The sequence below is a fragment of the Mesoplodon densirostris genome, chromosome 2 (genome assembly GCF_025265405.1).
Source record: "Mesoplodon densirostris isolate mMesDen1 chromosome 2, mMesDen1 primary haplotype, whole genome shotgun sequence".
Classification (NCBI taxonomy): Eukaryota; Metazoa; Chordata; class Mammalia; order Artiodactyla; family Ziphiidae; genus Mesoplodon; species Mesoplodon densirostris.
The window spans coordinates 85,491,221-85,508,678 of NC_082662.1; the positions used below are offsets into that span (position 1 = coordinate 85,491,221).

The 17,458-nt window shown below is 42.9% G+C and overlaps 1 non-coding gene across 1 annotated transcript; it reads right to left on the bottom strand.

Moving 5' to 3' along the window:
* Positions 1 to 841: 841 nt before the first annotated feature.
* LOC132484733 (U6 spliceosomal RNA) lies at positions 842 to 950 on the bottom strand. The gene has a single exon (XR_009531290.1). It is a non-coding gene; the product is annotated as a U6 spliceosomal RNA (small nuclear RNA).
* Between the last annotated feature and the right edge of the window lie 16,508 nt (positions 951 to 17,458).

Here is a 17,458-nt window from a genome sequence, read left to right on the forward strand (position 1 = left end):
ATCTGAGACCCGCACACCACGGCGAAGACCCAGGGTGGCCGGAGGTAAATAAATAAATAAATGAGTAAATAAATTTATTAAAATAAAATAAAATGTACCAGTGATTTGAAAACCAGGAATGCAGAGAATATAGATAATGTGCTCACATTCTAAAAAAAAAAAAAAAGAAAGAAATCTGTTCAGATATATTTTCTCCTAGTTATTAATAAATCAAAAAGTAAATGATAAGATTGGACTAAGTTAAATTACTCAGGTGCTTTTAGCAAAGCATTAGTGTAAGAGGAGAGAATTATAGTCTACAATACACTGGCCTGCACTCCCTGCCCCTGCCAGATGGGGAGACAGAGCTGGACTAGGAGGACCCCCTTCTCCCCCTCTGTGGAACCGGTCCAACTTCCTCAGGCCCCTGCAGAGCAGTTCAGGAGCCTGTCTGTCTCTGTCTGGCTGGCTGTTCCAGGGAGTTTACTCAGCTGCCTGATGTTCTTTTTTAGTTTGTTTGTTTTTAGTCTTTTTTTTTTTTTTTAATTAAGACTTTTTTTAAAGAGCAGTTTTAGGTTCACAGCAAAATTGAGCAGCAGGTACAGAGATTTCCCATAAGCCCCCTGCCCCCACCCCCAGCCTCCACCGTGATCAACATGCCCCACCAGAGTGGACATTTGTGTTGCAGTAGATGAATCCACAGTGACATTATCACCCAGAGTCCATAGTTTACATTACAGTGCTCTCCTGATGCTGTACATTCCATGGGATTGGACAAGTGTATAATGCCATGTATCCATTATTATGGTATCATACAGAGTATTTCACTGCCCTAAAAATCCTCTGTGCTCCACCTATTTACAAAACTATGAAACGCTTTGTTTGAATTTGCATGTTATTCTTACATAGTGGCCATGCTAATCTTCTCTGTATCTCTCTAATTTTACTGTACGTGCTGCCGAAGAAAGCGCTGAACTTCTTTTTATGAGGCAAAGTCAAAAAGCCTTTCCCTTCTTGAAAATCAGCCCTCAGACGTAGTGACCGGAGGGCTGCAGAACTGGCACAGGTCAGCTTCACGTTGCACTGACCAGTATCACCACCACTCTGAGCTGGTGGGGAAATCACTTCCCACCCTCTGCATGAACCTGCAGAGGACTCAGGTCTCTGGCAGCAATTTCTGGATAGAAACGGCATGGATTTGCCATTCCTACTCGGCTGAGGGCAGGAGCAATGCTTTTTGAAGAAAATGTTTGTCTCTGTACCTCCAGTTCTAGGCGTAGAATTGGCACACAATAAACGTCTGTTGAATTAAACTGAATAAACTAGAACCCAGGAGGAAATATTGTTCTTTATAGTAGTATCTCTATTAATGATACAGATGTGTCCCTGTTGCATGTTTTTTTTTTGTTTTTTGCGGTACGCGGGCCTCTCACTGCTGTGGCCTCTCCCGTTGCGGAGCACAGGCTCCGGACGCACAGGCTTAGCGGCCATGACTCACGGGCCCAGCTGCTCCGCGGCATGTGGGATCTTCCCGGACCGGGGCACAAACCCGTGTCCCCTGCATCGGCAGGCGGACTCTCAACCACTGCACCCCCAGGGAAGCCCCCTGTTGCATGTTTAACTGCCATAAATGTGTCTACCAGGACTAGGAGTAACCCAGGAAGTAGGGATGGAGGGTCCTCTCTGACCACACCCTGCCAGGAACACCCCTCCCTCCCTCTCCTCCCGATGGGGTGGACTATATTGATCTGACTCCCATTAAGGCTTGGGGTGCTCCTATTATTTGTCTGCTTTTTTCTCTGCAGTGCTTAGGATAGTGCCTGGTACACTGCAGGGGTTCCAGAAATTTCTGTGGAATGAATGACTAAATGATGGTTACTCACCCCAGAGATGGGAAAGCCTTGCATAACGGCAGCCTGGGAAGTGCCCTCTGCAATCCTGGAGCGAGACGTGTGGGGGTCCTGACGTATATCCTTCCACCCTCTGTGGAGCCGGGGCTGACTCTGTCCTGATTTGGGAACTCCTCCTCAGTCAGTTGCTGCTTTTAGTCTCCAACCTTCTAGACCAGCTTTGTTATAATGAGTTGTAACCACAAGAAGTTAGTTCTGTTCTGCTTCTAAATCTTCTATTTTGCAAACCAAGCATGCATTATTCTTTAATACTTCCTTGGAGCTTATGCTTCCTGGATTTTAGCCCATTATGACACTCTTCCTCGCTTTCCTAAAAATGCTTTAAAGTATTTGATAATCACTTTTGCTAGGGATGAGAAGAAGAAAGCCTTTGTGTGCCACCTACTCCTCTTTAATCAGTGGCTACAGTAGAACTTTCAGCCTCTCCTTTTCCCACCCCAACCCACCCCTTGCCATATTTGCAGCTTATTTACCACCACGTTGTTGATTTTTGCACAGTGCATGTTTGTGCTTAGATTCAAGATTGGTCCTTCTCTGTGCAGCCCGTTAAGGTAGGGAAGTATATTTCCCAGGCTCCCTTGCCTTCTAGCTGCTAAATTCAGTCGTTGGGAGGAACTGATAGAAGACCAGAGGGCAAGAGGAAGGGAGAAGCTGGGGTATTTCTCACCAGCCCCCACTTTGGCTGGTATGCCCACTGTCGGCTACCCCTCCTCCATGGACCCAGCGAGCCAGTCCTGCCCCCAGTATGTAGTAACACCACCTGTGTGCACCCAGAGCTAGGTTCAGGGTAGATATCTCAAGGGACCTGGAAGATGACTCAGGGCCGCATGTTTGGGCTGATGAGGCTTATTGGGAAGGGCATAGTCTTTGGGGACAGACACACCTGGGTTTGAATCACAGCTTTGCATCTTCTGAGCTGTGTAAGTTTGAGAAAATTACTTCTTTAAACCTCATTTTTTTCTAATGTCAAGTGGAGAGAAGAAAGCTCTATACTAGGCTTTACATTAGGTGGTTACCTCAGAGAAAAAGACCTGCCTTAAGGCCTCAGCCAGCATTTACAAGTCTTGTCTACTGAGAGTTGCCTCTTCTCCTTTCCCAGCAACACAGCACATGAGGTAACTCATGTTTTGTAAGGTCTGTCGAGAACCCAAACCCTGCTCCCATCTATTTCCTGATATGCTCAGTGGTGACCCAGGACCTAAGACCTTTCAAGGAATACAATAACTGTTTCTACTAAAATGTCAGCCTCCTTAATTTATTTCTTTTCTGTGTTTATTCATCTTGCCTGTTTATTTAATCACATTTGATTGCTTAGTCTTTGCAAGTAAGAAAAAAAAAGGAAGTGATCAGGAATGTTTAACTTTGCATAGCTCTGAGCTCAGGTCTGATAAATATTGGATGGTGTTGACAGCAATACAGGTCCTGAATGTCTGACCTTGAGGGACTAGACAGGTGTTTTCCACTATGAGAGGTAGTATATGTTTGATCAAGCTTGAACCAAACTCTAAAGCATCGTGTCAGGGTTATGCTTTTGTTTTGAGTTCCCTTGAAAGGAACTGATTTCTGCTGTTTGGGGGAATGGGCAAGCTATAGCATTCACAGAATTTTATTTAATAACTCTTAAATGTTTTTAGCCATTGCTTTTACTTCTTAAAAGGGAAAATGTAAGCCAGTCAGCTCACATTATGATCTAAAAAGCAAACCCACGAAGATGAATGGGAAATGTGGGAGAAGAGGAATCCTTTATCTCAAACCACACGATTAAGTGCTGATTTGCATAGATTTGAAAAGCATGGTTAGGAAAGAATCTGGAGCACAGCTTTATCAATGAGCTATCACGGATATAAGGACTGAGATGTTCTGAGATTAAGAGGCACAGAACTTCAACCCTCATCAAAGAGGGGCTTTAGCCATGGGAGGTGGTCGAGGGACTTTTTCAGCAGCTGAAATGAGCATTTCCCCTTCTTATCGTTTGAGAAGGAAAGGTGGGAAAGGGTGGGCCAAAATTGTGAGGAGTTGCTGGTCTGTCAAAATGCAAATGGATAAATAGCAGCAGAGACAAAGTACTTCTGACTCTGTAACAGTAGTTAAACAAGCAGCATGTATGTGGGGACTGGTCCCAAAGCAGCTCCTAATAGACTACAATGAGGGTCCACGGGAAATTGCCCTTATTTAGAATAGATGTGATCAATATACTTAGCTTCTCTTTTCAGCTTTCTTCCCTGGTCTGCAGGTTTTGCAAATTAGCCTTAAAGAACATGTGTGGTCACCTGTTTACTCTCATTGGGCCTGGGCTCAAAATGGAAATAAGCCGGACAGCACTCAATCCAGCCTTTTTAGTTCTGCAATCTGTCCGTCAAGGACCTTGATTCTCCTTACCCTACTCTGTTGTCATTTAAAAATTTAAACTAACACTTATCTCTTTCCAAAATACTACATAATTTTTAAAACTTACATTTATTAAGAGACATCTTAAAAGACAATCATCTCTTTCCTACGCACCCTTCTGGACTGTAACTTCCTTGAGAATAGATATCTCTGTGTGTTTTTTCTACTAACATATGTCCCCAGCACTTAAAACAGGGCTTGAAACATAGCAGATGTTCAATAAATATTTCTGGAACGCACATGTTGGGCTGCACCCCACAGGCCTACAAGGCTTGTACTTACCCAGCTTCAAGATGGAAGAAAGAGCCCAGGATCAGCGACAGTGATCACCACATCAGTGGTTTAAAGGATGGGGGAGCTTACATGTCTGAAAGCAAGGTCCTGGAGTGACACCCCATCATGTGCGGCAGACTGGGAGGCAGCCTTCGGGGAAGGGATGGTTATCAGTTACAGGGGGAATTGATGACCGATTGGCTCATCGGTTACCAGGGAAACCAGCAGAGGGGCGTGCCCCTCACCACCCCTTTGATAAGCATAGTGGAGAATTCTGATCTGAAGCTAGAACATGCTGTACACCTGAAGCTAACATAACATTGTAAATCAACTATACTTCAATAAAGATAAAATAAATTTAGAAATAATAAAACATTTTTTTAAGTTATATGAAATACTGATTACAAAAACAATCAGTAGCTGGGGCCTGGGGTCAGAATGCAGGAAGGTCAGTCACGTGAGTGGGGCATAGGTGAAGCAGGCACTGGTCGAGCCGAGGATGTACAGAGAACAAGAGAACAGCCATCCTGAGTGGCCTGATCATACAGCATGTGTGAATAAACCACAACACTGGTTTTATATTTTTACACATCAAAATGCTGATAATAGAGACTTACATTTAAAACACATCCAAGAGCCGTTTTGGGTAAGTAAACATTCAGCTTAGTGTCTTTCTCTTCTCTACACCTATAGTCCCCACAACTGTCCAAGGTGTGAGGCTGTGGTCAGCTGATTGGACTCTCAGATTCCAAGATGGTCATCTTAGTCAGACTGGAATGTGATTCTTTGTACTCACTGCTGAAGACTATACTGGAAGGCAGTGGAATTCAGTTACACACAGGAATCTCAGTAGGAAGGTTGCATTAGCTGGACTTACTGAATCTGTCACTTGAGTAAGTCCTGTGGACTTGGAGACTCAATTCATTTAAGTGCTTCATTATGTGAATGAATTCTATGCTTCAAAATGCTGCTATCTCCAACCATAAATCCAATTAAATCACCGGGATAGAAAAATAAAACTCTTGGGCAGACTAGATAATCAAAGTGGGTTCACCAGCATGGCCTCTCCCAGGGAAAAGCTGCACAGGATGTCAAATTATCAGCTTAGTGGTCCTGGATTCAGAACCTGGGAACATAGTTCTAGGACTCAGATGTTGGATGGTCCGGGCTCTGACAGCTGGATGGGTCCTTCTCCACGGTTGGGGACTCTATGTCCTCATTGGCCTTCAGTCCACCTCCAGTAAGTTCACCCTCTATTCTCTTGGAATGGTACCTACCAATCGGCACAGCCAAAGTTTGTTTCTGAAACTCCCCCTATTTCTGTGCTTCTGTGGGTGATTAACTCATTCCTCCATGAAGTATGTTAATACTTCAGTCAAATCTTGCTCTGCCCTGGGAATCATTCTGTCTCACTAACTCTTAGACTGGACATACATGCAGACCATAAATATTTCGTGAATATTTACTCCAAGCTAAGCAATAGAAATGGCGCTTCTGGGCCTCCCTGGTGGCGCAGTGGTTGGGAGTCCGCCTGCCGATGCAGGGGACGCGGGTTCGTGCCCCGATCCCGGAGGATCCCACGTGCCGCGGAGCGGCTGGGCCCGCGAGCCATGGCCGCGGGGCCTGTGTGTCCGGAGCCTGTGCTCCGCAACGGGAGAGGCCACAGCAGTGAGAGGCCCGCGTACAGCAAAAAAAAAAAAAAAAAAAAAAAAAAAAGAAATGGCGCTTCTCTGACCCACTGATTTGGCTTTATGGTTTAACCCTTCAGAGGGTACCCATTTCTCCCTTTTCCAAATGTTCGGGACACCCTTCTATCTCCCCTGTTCAGTCTTTGCCTACCAAGCAACCTCCAAATACTGCTGGATTTGCTCTCCTGAGCAGTCTCTCCCACAGAGAGCAGAGCTAAGTGATTCTCTGACCCAAATATTCTGATTCCTGACGACGTGTTTCTTCCTATAAATCGGTAAGTTGTTTTCTGAGTGTGTGTGGCCACCTCTAGAGAACCTGAACGGTTTGACTTGTTCCTCTAGAGCTTGATCACTCCTGGGAAATGAGATGTTGGAAAGTCATGGTAGGATTGGGAGAGATGCAGACTGAGGTGAGCTCACATTAGTGGCCGTCTCTGCGAGGTCTGCTCACCCCATTCCCATGCCACAGCCTCGCTCGTGTAAAGCTATTCGTCTTTAGAACCCCTTGGCCCCTGTGCAGTGGATCCACACTGTAGCTTGCATTGCCCCACCTGGCTCTGGGGCCCAACCCATGACACAGACACCTTTGGGAGGTGAAAAGATAAATTAGCAAGAAGCCAGATAGAATGGCCTAGAAAAGCCTGTCCTTCTGGAAAGTCACTGTTCTCATATCAGCTCTTGAGAAATGTGTCCCTAGGATCTCAGCCAGGACACCTATCAAGTTTGTGTCCTGACATGTGAAGCTGAGGACCCCAGGCCAGGCGCCCTTCCAAGGGCAAAGCCAGTGTGGAAGGACCATTTTACCATCTTCCGGACAATGGGGCCACTGAGAGATGTTTAGAACAAAGCTTTGGTGATGCAGAATCACTGACACACTCACCCCATTAATTAAAGTAAATCCAATTACATTAGCTATACTTTGCATAACTTTGTTTATTAAAACCAGAAAATGGACAACACATTTTAGAAAAATGTTCAAGTCTTAAATCACAAAGGATTTCTTTGTATAATTCAGTTCCTAATAGCAGTGATGTCCAATAGAAATACAATGTGAGCCACAAATTTTAATTTTAAAATTTCTAGTAGCTCCATTTTATAAAGTAAAAAGAAATAGGTGAAGCTAATTTCCAGAGTAGATATTTCCAAGTCTGGGGATGACTTGCTTCCTCCCAGTTGAGGAGATAAACTTTAGTCCTAATATCTGGATTCCATGAGCCCTAAGGCAAGTCATGTTTACATCCATCAACAACAGGGTATATTCAAGACTGAACTCTGTCACAAGGAAAGTGATTTGCAGGCCTTGGGGCCAGAGGTAGCAGGAAAAAAAAGGAAGAGCCTGTAACCAAAGCCTTTGACTTTATTTGGAAAATGTGGTCCTAATATAAGTGAGATGACTTTCCTTTGTCATTACTTTGCTAAATTATCTCATTTGAGAAGAGAAGCCCATTATTCTTTTTATCGCAACTTGTCTACAGGTTGCAGGTCTATGAATGACCATATTAAGACGAACTTGATAATTCTGAGAGCAACTTGCCAACAGCTTGGCACTCATGACCTTCCTTTCAATCCAAGATCAAGCATTTACACTCTGTGACTAACAGGGTACTGGGCCCTATAACAATACAATATCTAATAAAAGGCTAACATGTGGCATGCATGCTATTATATAATAAAGATTCTGAGGAGAGAAAAAGAAGAGTATGTTTTATTTAACCCAGTATATTCAAAACATTATCATTTCAATATGTAATTAGTGTAGTATAAATTTTTTAATGAGATGCTTCACATTCTGGTTTTGGGGTTTTTCTTTTCTTTTTTTTTTTTTTTTTGGTAACAGGTCTTTGAAACTCAGTGTGATTTATACTCATAGAACATCTCAATTCAGACTAGCTGTATTTCAAGTTGTCAGTATACACATGTGGCTAGTGGCTACTATATAAGACTATTGCATCCCACTGACTTTCTGATTAACTGAAATTCTACAGTTTTGAAATGTGACTCAAGGAACTCATTCTTAACTCACCTTGACCTGAGCTTCCTGGTATGGATGGGGAATCTCATGTTAATAACGTGCTAATGATCTACCACCTTCGTCTCCTCCCTGGGCTATTCCTGCTTCCTCTCTGTTTTGCACACACAGCCAGAGTGACCCCTTTAAAATCTGAATTCGATACCATCACTTCTCTGCTCAAAACCTTTCCACGGCTCCCATCCCAGGCTTTTTGTGGCCGCACATGATCCGGCCCCTGCCTACATCGCTGACCACATTTCCTACCATTCTCTCCCTCATTTGCTCAGCCACACGGCTTTCTTGTTGTTCCTTGACCGTGACAAGAAAACGCCTTGACCCAGGGACTTTGTGCTTGCTTCTCCTGTTCTGCTAGGAATCCTCTCGCCTACATCTTCCCAGGGTTTACCCTGTAATTTCTATACAAATGTCACTTATCAGAAGGACCTTTCTTGACCTCTCTATATAATAGCCCTTAAAAAGGGTTTCTCTGAAGGCCCCCTTCTCATCACCCTGCACCCTCACCCCCTTATTACCTGCTTTATTGCTTTTCATAGCACTTGCTTATTAGTCTATTTTCTGTCTCCCCCATCCCACCCCACTAGAACGTGAGCTCTGTGAGGGCAGAGACTGCCTCTGTTACCTTGAGAGGCACTGAAGACAAAGCAGCAATAGTACCTGGCACATAGTACATGCTCAACTAATTCTGGTGAATGAATAAAGGGAAGAATCCAACCTTGGTGAGAAATGCTTATGGGAATTATAGGCTCTCATACCAATGATAGATTTATATCTAAGGTCCTTATTTGAAGAGAAATGCAATGGCTGCGCAGCTGGGTCACTCAGCACCACGCAGCGGTCTCTGCTCGACCCCCTGATTGCTCTTCTTGTCATTCCTCACCTGTTACAGACCTGGATTAGAAACACTTTGTTTTTATTTGATGAACCACAAATTGTTAGTCGTCCAACGACCCTAGACGTACTTCTTTGCTGGTGGCTCCTGCTCATAGCACCTCAAATTGCTTAAAACCAGCTCAGTAATCTCTGTCAAAGAAGTCCTGTTCTGTGACTATCTGAGTGTCCTTCTCTTTCTTAGTATTTCCATATTCCCTTCAGGAATGCAGGGAGGGATGCTCCACATTTGTTCTTTGGTTGCTGGAATTCACAATAATTTCTGTCTGGGCTGGGCATGCACAGACACAGCTATCCATGGCTGCTTTGTGCCTCTCATGCTCCTTTGTTTCCTTTTCCTCCTCCTGAGAAGATCAGGAGAGCTGCTTCAGAAGGAACCATTTAATTGGACTCATAAGCACCCTCCTGTATTAACCACATGAGGTCAGGAAGTATCTGCTCTAATTAATCTGCACTCTCCTGTGGTCCCCACAGGACACATAGCACAGGGCTGTGAAGTCACTGGTCAAGGGTGGAATGAAGCCCGTGGCCATGGGACTGACATGGTCACCGAGCTCCAACCTGAATGCCCCCCAGGTGTTCCACAGACACCATATTCTAACCAGGTGAACTGTGTGACCTAAAGGGTGGATTTGACCCATGCAGTAGTTCTGCAAGCTTAGAACTACTCAGAGGTATGGATGTCATTAGGAAACACACTGTCACACTATGCAGCTTAAATGAATGGTAAAGAATATGCTTTAGAGACATGAAGAACAGAGCATCATCTCCTTGGTGAGTATTCTTACACTATAATGATAACATACTATAAACACACAGTGAGTGGTGATTAGCTGTAGGGCAAAGCTAAAGCATCTTTTTAAAAAGAATGTATAAAAGTAGAATGGCCACAGGACATTGGAAACTACCTGTCAGAATTAAGAAAATTATTTAGAATGTAATAAACGCTGTGAGATCCATCCCTTTTTCTGCACAGCTGAGTCAACATTTAAAGGTAAGGTGTTCCCTGACCACACTATGCAAAATTCTCCCTGTTATTCTCTGTCCTGTATTCTGTTTGTTTCTTTAATAGCATGCATCACAAGCCATAATTATACATTTATTTGTCTCTTTTCTTGTTTCCTAACCTGTATTCCTGACAAGATTGTAAACTCTATAGGGGCAACAGAATGTGTATATTTTATTCACCCTTGTATACCCAGGAATAGGTACCATACCTAACACATAGAAGTGCTTAAAAAGAATATTATTAATAATATTAATTCAATGAATAGATCAGTGATAGTCTTTCAGTAAACATCTTTATACAAAACTACTAAGTCAAGATAAAGCATTTTCCACAAGTCACTGTTGTCAATATCAATTTCAAAAGTTTAAATGATTTTTGAAAGAGTTGACTAAATCAATCCAGCAGGTAAAGCATGTTCATTCTTGAGAGAATTATCTAACTAGGCAAACAATAACTTGTTCCAGAAATTTATATTCACGTAATATTGATTTGTTAAAATTTGTAAACTTTGCCAAGTTTTACCCAGAGAGGGCAGGAGCAGACAGGATACTGGCCTAACAAGATCTGGGAATGTGAGTTAATGTTGGATTAGACCTCGACACTCCGTGACTCCACCTGCCAGATTAGGACACTGGACTTGATTCAGTTCAGTTCCCCAGGTGGTCACTAGTGACTCACAGTACTCCATGTGGCCTGGTAAGTATTAGGCAGGGTTCTTGTGCTCGATGGACTTGTGGTCTGCAGAAGGGAGACAAACTTGTCCATCTGAGAATCACTGGACAGAAGAATGGACGCTGCTTTAGTCACTCAGAGGAGAGGTGGCTCGTTTCCCTGGTGTGCTGGGGAGACTTCCCCAAGGAGATGGCGTGGAGGTCAGCCCCTGCAGAGCCCCATGTTAGGGCCTAGGCACCTGATCTTCCCACTCCTGGAACAAACCCCAGCCCCAGATTTTCCAGAAAACCTCAGACCTCCTCAGGTCACCCCCTCTGTCACCCTTTCTCTGTTTTCTTCTTGGCACTTACTCACATCCGAAATTATCTTGGTATTTGTCTAGTGTCTGCCTTATCCTTCAGAAACGTTAAGCCCTATGAGAGCAAGAAGCTGGTCTTCATGGTGCATTGGTGTAACCATGGTGCCTAGAAAAGTGTCCAACACATAGTTGTAAACCAGTAAATGCTGTGGAGGAGCTGAGGGCTCGGCTGCAGTAGGAGGTCACTGGAACTCTTTGACTGTGAGGTGACAAGAGGAAAGTGTTCTGGAAAATTTTCTGGTAGTAGAGTTTAGGATGAATTATGTGGGACACAGACTTGGGGCAAGAACAGTGAAGAGATTTTCAAAGTGACTTAGATGTGAGTGCTACAGCTAAGGACTGGGTTGTGGTAGAAGGCACAGAGGGCAGGTTGAATCCAAGTTACATGTCGAAAGAAGAGACTACACTCACACCCGCCTCCTTCCTAATCCTCACAGGCACAGCGCATTTCCGCCTCAGCTTTTGCAGTTGTTCCCTCTTCCTAAAACTCTCCTTCTCTAGATCTTTGCATTAAGGTCTCTGTTCATATGTCACCTTCTTTCCTGATCAGCTTATCTAAAAGCACTCCCTCCCTATACCCGGGTTTTGTTTTTCTTCCAAGCACATTCACCTGCTGCCGTTACATTATATATACTGCACAACATGACAGTACATGCAAGTTCCCTGAGGCCCGAGGGCAAGAACTCCATGTGCCTTGTTCACCACTGTATCACCGATGCATGGCACATAGCAGGAGCTCAACACAAAATTCTGAGTGAATAAATAGATTAGATTAGATCTGAACATGATTAATGAGAGAGACTATCAAGGGAGACCCGAGCCACTAGGAAATTAAAAGAACAGAAATAGACAACTTGCTAGAAGTTATGGGTTCATGAGGAAACCCTTCATTAATACAGATTCAGCTAAGCCTCTATGTTGCAGCATTAAATGATACCTGACACATAAAAGACCCTCAGTCTAAAGTGAATGAAAGAATACCTTGTATGCTCTTCTAGTTACTGTGTATTGAGAAATGAATAAAATGATGTCCTCAATGAAGAATTTCCTTTCTTTAGTGATTTCACTAATTCATACCGATTTTACCACTGTTTTGTATATACTAGTGAGGCTTTGCTGGATTTAATCATCTGTACCACAGATTTTTCAAAAGTTATTTTCTTAATGGTTGACTTGGGGGTTACAATTATCATTTTAGCTTATAACAATCTAGTTTGAATTAATAACAACTGAACATTAAAAGTACACAAAAATTTGCTCCTATATAGCTCCATTCTCTTCCACCTCCTTTGCTGGTATCATACAAATCACATCTTTATACATGGTATGCCTGTAGACACAAATTTATAGTTATTGTTTTATGCAGTTGTCTTTTATGTCAAATAGGAAAAAAGTTAAAAACAAAAAACACAGTTATACTGCCCTTTATATTTATTATGTAGTTATGTTTTAGTTCTTTGAACATATTTAAAATAGCTGATTTAAAGCCTTTGTCCAGTAAGTCCAGCATCTGGGCTTCCTCAGGGACAGTCTCTACTGACTGTTTTTTTCCCCCCTAAGTATGGCCATATTTTCTTGTTTCTTTGCATGTTTCATAATTTTTATGTTGAAAATTGGACATTAAAAAATATAATGTGGTAACTAGAAATCATTCTCTCCCCTCTCAGCATTTATTGTTGTTGCTGATTTGTTTAGTGACTTTTCTGAAATAATTCTGTAGTTTAATTCTGTATACTTTGTCTTGTGTGGTTACTAAAGTTTCTGGTCATTTAACTTCATGGTCAGTTAATGATTGAACAGAAATGTGATTAAATTCTTGGGACTGGTATGTGTCACAGTCTTTGCTGAGGAGCTCTGTGTAAGTCTCTGGGGCACACCTTCAACATTCAAACAGGAAGATTCCAACTCCGTCTTAGCCTTCACTTCCTGCTTGTGCAGAGCCTCAGGGTCAGCCTGGGCCTTCTTGGGTCTTTTCTGAGCATGTGCATAGCCCGGGGCATGCATGTAGCATTCTAGATTCCCAGGAACATGCCAAAGCTTTTCAAACATCTCATTCCCCAGATTTTTCTTTTAAGCTATTTGGTTAGTCTACTGTTTGACCCAAATGTTATTTGCCACCTTAGACAGCTATAATGTTTTCAACTAATGCCTCTGGGGAAAGGCTTTTCATAATGAATAAGCTCCAAGTCAATTTAAATAAAGACAGCTTTGTGAGTGGGGTCTTCCAAGAACCTCCAGATGGATCAAATAATAACAGTTCTCTGGGAGTAGGACTTTGAAGGAGTTCCAGCCCCATTCTGCCCCCTCCAGTGGTTGCCACTGTGCTTGTGGGCTGTTGATTATCAAAGCTACCGTTGAGTTGGGGAGGGGAAACAGAGCAAGTTAAAATGTCACAAATTTTGCTGCTCTTTCTGAGATTCAGCCTTTTTCTTGAATAAACTCTTCTCAGATTGCCACAAGTCTTTGATTAATTTCCAGAGTTCTGAAAAAAGTTGACTCTGACAATTTTTTGCCAGTGTTCTCATTGTTTTTATAGAAACGATTATTACAGATGTCTTTTCTATGCCGTTTTTGCTGACATCTCCTACAGATTCTTCCAATGGAATCCATCCTTTTCTTGACATAAACTATTATTTTCTAAACATTGATGATCTAAAGCCCCAAATAGTTTAGATTTGTTCTAAGTTTTCAAGAAATGAGTTTTCTGAGACAAATATTTGTTCTTGTAAAACCACCAAGGAGACAAGGCAATTAAAGTATGTACAAACAGATAAGCCACAGAAAAAAGGTAAATTGTTCATGGCTTTCTACTGATGAATCATTACTTATGTCTTTTTACTTCTTTCAGCATGGACCTGATTAACTTGAAAATACCTGGTTAAGGTTCAGTTGCATGTGTCAGTTCCCCATCTCCTCCGTGGGCCTAGGCAAGCCTGGAGCAGAAGGAGACTGAGATAGAATTTGTCCACAGAAGTCCCTCACTGTTGTTCATCTTTGCTGTATTAGTTTACTTGGGCTGCCATATCAAACTGCCACAGACTAGGTGGTTTATTTATTTATTTATTTATTTATTTATTTATTTATTTATTTATTTTGTGGTACGTGGGCCTCTCACTGTTGTGGCCTCTCCTGTTGCGGAGCACAGGCTCGGGACGCGCAGGCTCAACGGCCATGGCTCACGGGCCCAGCCGCTCCGCGGCATGTGGGATCTTCCCGGACCGGGGCACGAACCCGCGTTCTCTGCATCGGCAGGAGGACTCTCAACCACTGCGCCACCAGGGAAGCCCGACTAGGTGGTTTAAACAACAGAAATTTGTTTTCTCACAGCTCTGGAAGTTTAAAGTCTAAGATCAAGGTGCCAGCAGGTCTGGTTTCTCCTGAGGCCTCTCTCCTTGGCTTACAGATGGCCACCTTCTTGCTGTGTCCTCACATGGCCTTTCCTTTGTGCACACGTGCTCCAGTTGTGTCTTCCTCTTCTTATAAGGACACTGTTCCTGTTTGATTAGGGCCCCATACTGGTGACCTCATTTAACCTTAATTATCTCTCTAAAGGCCTTGTCTCCAAATACAGTCACATTGAGGATTAGGGCTTCAACATATGAATTTGGGAGGGACACAGTTTAGTCCACAACAAGGGTTCAACACTCCATAAACATTTTCACTGATTATATGCATCTTCTTTTGTCCCTTGCCCTTTATACTTCTGTACCATCCTTTACCCCTCGGTAAGTACTTCACAAACTAGGCACTATGGCTTCTGGTCTATTGGGAGAGCAGCAGCATGTGAAGCTGCCAGACTAATTTTTTTTTTTTTCCTTGCGGTATGTGGGCCTCTCACTGTGTGGCCTCTCGCGTTGCGGAGCACAGGCTCTGGATGCGCAGGCTCAGTGGCCATGGCCCACGGGCCCAGCCGCTCCGCAGCATGTGGGATCCTCCCGGACCGAGGCACGAACCCTCGTCCCCTGCATCGGCAGGCGGACCCCCAACCACTGCGCCACCAGGGAAGGCCCCAGACTAATCTTAATGCCAGAGTTCAGATCCCCACTCTGGTACCAACCAGCTGTGTGACCAAGTCAGTTAAGTCACCAACTTTCTCCAGCCTTTGTATTCTTGGGTGCTTTGGTCCAATTCTCTTTCACTTCTCTCTATCCTCTATGCCCTAGATTTGACACCAACCCCTACTACTGAAAAATTCTTGTTTCAGCATCTGTGTGGCATGTCTAGGGGTCAATATATCCTTGTAAATGAGCTGGTTAAATAGCTCTGAGTGGTCTCCACCTCTGCCCAGGTGATATATGTATCTCTTTGGATGCTGTCCTTGCTATGGCTGCTCAGGTAAGATGGTATTAACATTTTTGAGTAATTTAGTCCAAGAAGGTAGGGGAGATGCAGCACAGGAGAGGGCTAATGGGGAGACCACTGAGATTAGACCAGAAGCTGGGAGTCCCCTCACCTGTATTTACTCAACCAACTTTCACTAAGAATCTGTCTGCTCCCAGTACTGTGCAAAGTGATGGGTCAGAGCTCACACCAGGGGCTTTTCTGACCATAGGATTGAACTTGACATGAACTATAGGGTTGTAGAAAAAAAGATGGCCTAGGTTTAAATCTTGGATTTGTTGGCTGTTTCTTTCTGACCATAGGCAAGCCACTTAGCTTCTCAGAGTATCAGTAATTCCATTTTCTAAAGAAGAAATGAGATCAGCTGTTCTACATGGTTAGCTCCACTACTTTGGCTCTCACCTTCTAGAATTCTGTTTCACTGGGAGTGGAGTGTGGATCCTGCCTAAGGAAAAGTCTATTTTTGAGCTTGATTTTACCTCAAGGCTGCCCTACCTGGCAAGATGGGAGGAGAGAGTTACATAAATGTGGGAAAACTTTGCAGGAGAAAATTAATCCTATAGTTCACTCAGAAAACTTGCAAATAAACCTTTAAAGGAACAAAATATTTGCATTCTTATACTGTCATGTGATGGTGTTATTCATGAATACCTCACAAATGGTAGGAAAGAACTCACCTTAGCAGTTTAAACAAAGAGGGGTCCATCGTGAATTATTTTCTAAGGAGATTGACTAGGTATTCATAGTAAATGCAGTCTTAAGAGGCAAAAAAATCATTTGCCCAGTGTCACAGATGCAATAGTCCATGTTTATATGTTTTGATATTGGAACCAGTTTTGTTAACTTCTCTATTCCTAGCACCCAGCAGCACAAAGTAGACATTCAATGGACATAATAGTCCTTGTTCTCCAAATGGAATTCCCTTCATGTCACCTGCTTAAAAAAGAGAGACAAAACAACCAAATTTTAATACTGACATTGTCCCCTAAGTTGTTAGAGAACTAGATTTCATTATTTTCAATAAATTCAGTGGAAGTTGTCCTCACCTTCGGAGTTAGCAATTTAAGCTTCTGACTTTCCCGGGCATGGTGGTGCCTCTGTGTTCAGTCTAATTTGGCCTAGATGTCAGTCTTCATGGGCAGTTTACATGTACAAGGGCAGTGGACATAGCAGAGGTGGAGGCTCAAGCTGCAGGCCAGGGTGGGATTCAAGTTCCAGCTCTGTCACTCACGACCTCGTAACTTCTGCAAGGTGCTAACCTCTCTAAGCCCAGTTTCCTCATCTGTAAAATAAGGAAGATACTATTATCTACCTCATAGAGTCATTGTGAAGATTAATTTTGAAAACGCATTAAAGTACACAGTGACTGGCACAAAAAGTTAAAAGCACAGAAGATGTTGGCTTAAAGAACTGACAGTCATGGGCAGGAAGGAAAACTCTCTATTTCTTTTATGTTTTCAGGGTCCACACAGCACATTATAAATTATTGTTATATTTTTATAATTCTTTTCAATATTATAACTATTCTAAATCTTATCATCAAACAACCTAAGTGTCCATTGATGAATGAATGGATAAAGAAGTAGTGGCACATATATATACACAATGGAATATTATTCAGCCATAAAAAAATTAGGAAATCCTACCATCTGCAACAGCATGGATAGACCCTGAGGGCATTATGCTAAGTGAAGTAAGTCAGACAGAGAAAGACAAATACTATGTGATCTCAAACTCATAGAACCATGGAAAAAGAGATCAGACTCTTGTGGTTACCAGAGGCAGAGGGTGGAGGGAGGGGGAATTGGAAGAAGGTGGTGGCAAGGTGCAAACTCCAATTACAAAATAACTAAGTACTAGGGATGTAATGTACAACATGATGACTATAGCTAACACTGCTGTATGATATATAGGAAAGTT